Genomic DNA, 6,269 nt, shown 5'->3' with positions numbered 1-6,269 from the left:
GCTGCCCGGGCTGAGGGAGCTCCGGGGCTGTCGGGGCGGCGCGGCTGCCCGGGCTGAGGGAGCTCCCGGGGCTGTCGGGGCGGCGAGGCGGCCGGGGCTGAGGGAGCGCCTCGCTGTCTGGGAGGCGCGCGAGCCGCCCTCTGAGTGGCGCGTCCCTGGCCCCGCCCCCGGGGCCGACCAATGGGACGATGGGGCGGGGCCAAGACCTCGGCACGGACCCTCGAGGGGCCCGGATCGGTGCAGCCCGACAGTCGCCCGCAGGGAGTGGGCAGTTTGCACAAGGGTCCTGCCCCTCAGCCGTCCTGACCGGCAGGGTCGTCTTGGGTCTCCCTCCTAGGCACTGGCGCGCGGGATCTGGACCCGGGCCCCAGGGCAGCGGCGCCTGCGCTCTGGGAGCGGGCCCTTGAGCGCCCTCCGCCAGTCCCGGACCCCGGGCTCGGTGCTGCCAGCGGGCTGGCCCGACAGCCGCGCCTCGTGCGCGGCCTAGAAACGCGGCGTGAGTCCCACGTGCCGGGGCCCGCCGGGGTCAGCCAGGCCGGGAGCGTGGTCACATCCCTGCGCGGCCGCAGCCCGGCGTCCTTGTCGGTCCCGGCGGCTCGTCCTGGTCACCCGGCGCCTTCCCCGTTGCCGGCCCCGCGCAGACCGTCCCGGGGCTTCTCCTTCCCGGGGAATAGCGCCGTCGCGGCTCTGCGTGCGCACCCGCGGGGCTCCGGCGGCCTCGTGGCGCGCCCAGTGCTGCTCGGGCTGCCCGGGGTCGCGCACGAGCCTCCGGCGCCGCCCACGGGCTCTGGCCCCTTCCCGACACCACCTCACGACAAAGCAGCCAGTCCCCTTGCGATTTTACTAGCCTCCCACCCGGACTTGAGAAGACTCCTCGGGGAGCCGCTCTTGGTTCAGTGTCCTGTACGCCCCCCTCTCGGGTCCTTTCTCCCCGCATCTCTTTCCTACGGGGAGTGATGCCCGGACGGAGTTGGGACGCTGGAGGAATTGGGCCGGAACTCCTGGACGTCAGGAACGGTATCCGGAGGCGTGTTCCAGAGGAAATGGCTGTGCGAGGCCCTGGAGTGGGGACAGCGTGGTGGAGGCAGGCGACAATGAGCACTCTCCCTGCCAGGCAGGTTCTCTATCAATCCACTAAAGATCACACGCTGCTCTAGAATAAAGACAGTTTATGCCCTTTCTGAACAGGTAGAGCACAGTGGATGAGAGACTCCTCCAGGCTACCCAGACACACAATGGGCTGGACAGGTGGCCACGTACAGGTGAGCTGTTTGGCAGAGTCTGGGTAAGGGGGAGGCAGGTGGGCAAATGGCCAAGCTGAAGCTGGAGGGGTGGGCAAGGACTGACCACAGGTGCTGGCTAGGAAGACTAGACGCATGCTCTGGACAGGTATTATGGTGACTCAAAAGGATTCAGGCTCAAACCTCAACATAAATGTGATGTTCTATAAAATTCACATAAGCCACTTCCCCCTTCCCTTCCCTTTCTTGCTGCCACTCCAGGCACACACCCCTCTGGTTGTGATGCTCACTGGGATCAGGGTGGAGGGGTCACAAATACCCAACTCTGAGCTCTCTGGATTCCCAAGTAAGTTCTTTTTTGTTGTGGTGGTTTTGGTTTTGGTTTTTTTGGGTTTGTTTTGTTTGTTTGTTTGTTTATAATTTTTGAGCAACACCCGGTGATGCTCAGGGTTACTCCTGGCTCTGCACTCAGGAATTACTCCTGGTGGTGCTCAGGGGACCATATGGGATCCTGGGATTCTAACCCAGGTTGACCGCGTGCAAGGCAAACGCCCTACCCGCTGTGCTATCGCTCCAGCCCTTCCCAAGTAAGTTCTTAAATAAATCATTCACTGATACCTTAACCACATGCCCGCTCTGTCTTACTCAATAGATGCTTGTAAACCCAGAGTATGTGCTGTTCTTTCGCCATCAAAGTGCCCTAGGCCAGACAGCCTGGCTGCAGAGGGACCCTGATTGGAAGGAGGGAGATGGATCAGGGCCTGCAATGCAGGGTGACATCCCGTGAAGAGGGTCATGATCCTTCCATGGGGCCAGAGGTTGAGAAAGCTGATAGGAAGCAGAATCCACCGGGTGGGATGACTCTGCAGAGGCTCGGAGTGCCCTACTGAGTCAAGGTCTCTGAGTCTACTGCCCTGGACCCCTGGGCATGCCTTCCCAGTCCCCATTTGAGTCTACATCACAACATGTAGGGCCTCAGACCTCGCCTAGAATCTAAGTTCAGTTTTAGGTAATGCTGGTCTTGCAGCTAGATGGGAGCAGCTCATTCTGTCTGCTGGCCTCATTCGGTAACAGCAAATCCTTTCAGTTTAATGGGGAAGAAGAGAGCTCTGTTCTTTATCCAGAAGGTCTCCTGTGACCCTCCACCCCCATGGGCTGCTGGGCTGTGTCCCAAAATAGAGAAAGTTGACAGCCCCCTCCTCCCAGGCAGTGTACACTCTCCCAGGGGCGACGTTGATGGACGATCATTTCCAAAGTCAGAATGACAGTGGTGCCAACAGAGGGGCCTGTCAACTGCATAGAACGACAGTGGAAGTTGAGGTGACCCCCTCCTATGAGGGAATTTCCAGAACTGGGCAGAGTGATATCAACCAGTGGCCTTCCCCACCACCTCCAACTCTGCAACAATGGGGAAATGATTTATCTCTGAGCTAATTTTCATCTATTGTCAGACCAGGATGAATTGGAGGCCTGTAATGGAGATTCGGTGGGAGTGTAGGTAGAGCACTTGGCACTATGACAGGAAGAGGAAGCAGAAGCAATTAATGGAGATTAGGTATTTTATTTTGTGGGGAGGGCCACCACCAATGGTACTCAGGGTTTACTCCTGGATCTGCACTCAGAGATCTCCCCTGATCATGTTTGGGGGAACATATGGTATACCAGGTATCTAGCCTAGGTCGAATGCATGCAAGGCAAATGCTCTACCCTCTGTACTATCTACCCCTCCAGCCAGCCCTAGCTATACTCATTAAATGTTATGCTCACACTATTAAAGGCACTAATTTGGGGCTGGAGCGATAGTACAATGGGTAGGGCATTTGCCTTGCATGTGGCCGGCCTTGGTTTGATCCCTGGCATCCCATATGGTTCCCCGAGCACTACCAGGAGAAACCCCTGATCACTGTTGAATATTACCCAAAAATGAAAATAAATAAATATAAAAGTTTAAAAATAAAAGCACAATTTTTTTCCTATATAAAGATAACTTGCTTGGACCACACCCAGTGGTGCTCAGGGCTTACTTCTGGCTCTGCACTCAGGAATCACTCCTGGTAGAGCTCAGGGGAACATATGTGGATTGAACTCAGGTTGGCTGCATGCAAGGTAGGAATCCTTCTGGCTGTACTACTTGCTGTACAATATGCTGTATACATATCAGGTTCCAGATATGTCTGTTATGTGCAATGCTGTTATTCACAGTCTTGTCAGATAATCTGATCCCCTCTATAGTGATTTCTTTTATTCCTTCATTTTTTTTGGGGGGGGGCATGAAGTGCCAGCGACTGAAGCCAGGGTTTCTGCATGTAAACTTTAAGCTATCACTCCAGCCCTCTATTTCTTTTTTTCAGGGACAGACAGGGAATTTGGGTCACACCCAGTGGTGCTCAGGTGAGCGTCTGTGCTCAGGAATCGCTCTGTGGGCTGTGCTCAGGAGACCATATTCAGTATCAGACGTAGAACTGGGCTCATAAATCTTTCAAGGCAAGTACCTTACCCCCTGCACTATATCTCCAGCCCCATGGTTTCTTTGGGATAAATTTCTAAAGAAAGGCTATTTTGATCAAAGGGCATACACTGACCAGAGCCCAGCGGTAGAGCACATGCTTTGCATATGTGAAACTCTGGGTTTGATCCCTGGCACTACACGGTCTCCATAAGCAGAGATTGGTAAGTCTTTGGGGGCACCAAACACCTCCAGGAGTGTCACTAAAAAGGGGAGGGGACAGAGATGCCCATTCCTTTCCACTGTGCCAACACCAGGAACTTATATATTTGCTAAATACACATAAGTAAGTGGCTGCCAAATTGATAGGTCAAAACCTCTCTATTATCATTTCTAACCGCTTGCTTCTGCTTAGATCACTGCATTATTCCTGGCTCCAGGACAGCTGCTTTCCTGCTGCTCCTTGCTCCTTTGCTCAGACACCGATGCTCAGTCCTGTTCTTCCTCTTAGCCTTTCAGCCCGGTGCAGAGCTCACCCACCTGAGTCTTAGTACCAGGGGAGGTCATGTCTGTCCAGTGCAGCTCCTCTCCTGGAGATCAGCCCCTTATAGCCAATGACTGATGGTGTTAACTATCAGGTCAACCGTCTGCTACTTCTTGAGAGGCCAAGAAGGGAGATTTTTCGAGTGGTACAGCACACGTCTAGCAAATATGAGGTCCTGAGTTTGATCCCAGCACCATACCCCCTCGCCCTAACCCTGCACGAATAGCCCTGGCAGCCCTTGGCACCCACCTCAGCTGGGGATGCCTCTATAAAAAAATGAATAAAATTAACAAAAGCTAGGATCAAATATCTCCTCAACTCCCCCAGATTTTTATTTTGGGGGAGGTGCTTTTCTGTTTTTTTTTTCTTTTTGGGTCACACCCGGCGATGCACAGGGGTTACCTCCTGGCTTTGAACTCAGGAATTACTCCTAGCGATGCTCAGGGGACCATATGGGATGCTGGGAATCAAACCTGGGTTGGCTGCGTGCAAGGCAAACACCCTACCTGCTGTGCTATTGCTCCAGCCCCGGGGGGTGCTTTTCTTAGTGTGTTTTGGGCCACATCTGGGAATGCTCAGGACTTACTCCTGGCTCTGCACTCAGGGCTTACTCCTGATGGTGCATGGGTGAATCATATAAGATGCTGGTGATCGAATCCAGGTCGCCTGGGTGCAAGACAAGAGCCCTACCCACTGTCTTATCTCTCCGCCCCCTCCCTGTCTTCTTAACCAAGTTGCTTCCTGCAGTTTCTCTCCTCCTGTGCCACCCACACTCCTGCCTGTGCTTCCTCCTAGTACCCCCTGCCTCACCTGATTCCCTTTCTCTGCCTCCCACTTCTAGCTGCAGCCCAAACTTCAAAATAAAAATCTGCTCTCAACCTGTTACAGCAGAACCACCCACAGGAGACCGCTTCAGAGCGCCTTCCACTAAGAAGCTCGAGGAACACCGCCCCTTAGAGGGGCCTAATGCACTTGACATTAACCACTGGAATGCCTGCAGTGCTGACGCCTGCTTAGCTTTAACTTGTGCTATTCCAGGTGCATTAGACCAGGATTTGGGGGAACAGGCACTTTGTGTCTAAATGCCTAGCACCTGGAGGTCTGGTATCCCTGCTCTGTCTCTACTGTCTGCCTCTCTCTCTCTCTCTCTCTCTCTCTCACACACACACACACACACACACGCGCGCGCGCACGAGAGAGAGAGAGAGAGAGAGAGAGAGAGAGAGAGAGAGAGAGAGAGAGAGAGAGAGAGAGAGAGAGAGAGAGAGCGTTCCCACCGCTGTTCTGTTTTCTGCATGTGCTGCTTTGACTGAAAATTCCAGGTCCCCTTTACAGGTCCCTCCCTCCACTAGCAGATTATCATCCTGATTTACCTTCAGAGCCCAGCGCCTCTGGAGTCTCCACTCTCCTCTCGGTCAGGGGTTCATAAATATTTGCTGGAGGCACTAGTCTCAGAAAGGTAGTGCCTCCAACCTTAGAAAATCATGCTCTTAAGATCCATTGCTATCACTCAGATTTGAAGGAATGATACAGAGCTTCATGGGACAGGCAGCAACTTAGGGAATTTAGAGCCCTGAAACCAGTTTTGCAAGAAACATTAAAAGGGCTTCTTTTTAACCCTTTTAGGACAGGAGAAACTTCCCAACATGAAGCATTGAGTAAGGCACTCACTAACGGTGTATATAGATTAAGAAAGGTTAAAACATAGCAGTCCAGTCATCACACATTTGGCTTTTATTGATTTGTTTTCTGATAATTCCATTTGCCATTCCTTTAAGTTTTGTTGAAACAAATAATAGGAAATAAATTTGTTATATGCCAGCCAAGAGGGCAGACTGGAGGGTGAGAAGGAACCAAGGGACATTGGCAGAGGGAAGGAGACATTGGTGGTGGGGCTGGGGCTGGAATATTGTATGCCTGAAACAACTCTATTATGAACAACTTTGTAAACCACAGTGTCTAATAATTTTTTTAAAAAGAACCATTACCTCTCACAGGGGAGGTGCAAGTAGATACAGGCCTTGGGGTACGGGGTTGG

Source organism: Sorex araneus, chromosome 5 (genome assembly GCF_027595985.1).
Source record: "Sorex araneus isolate mSorAra2 chromosome 5, mSorAra2.pri, whole genome shotgun sequence".
Classification (NCBI taxonomy): domain Eukaryota; kingdom Metazoa; phylum Chordata; class Mammalia; order Eulipotyphla; family Soricidae; genus Sorex; species Sorex araneus.
Note: the sequence above shows the minus strand (reverse complement) of the source record.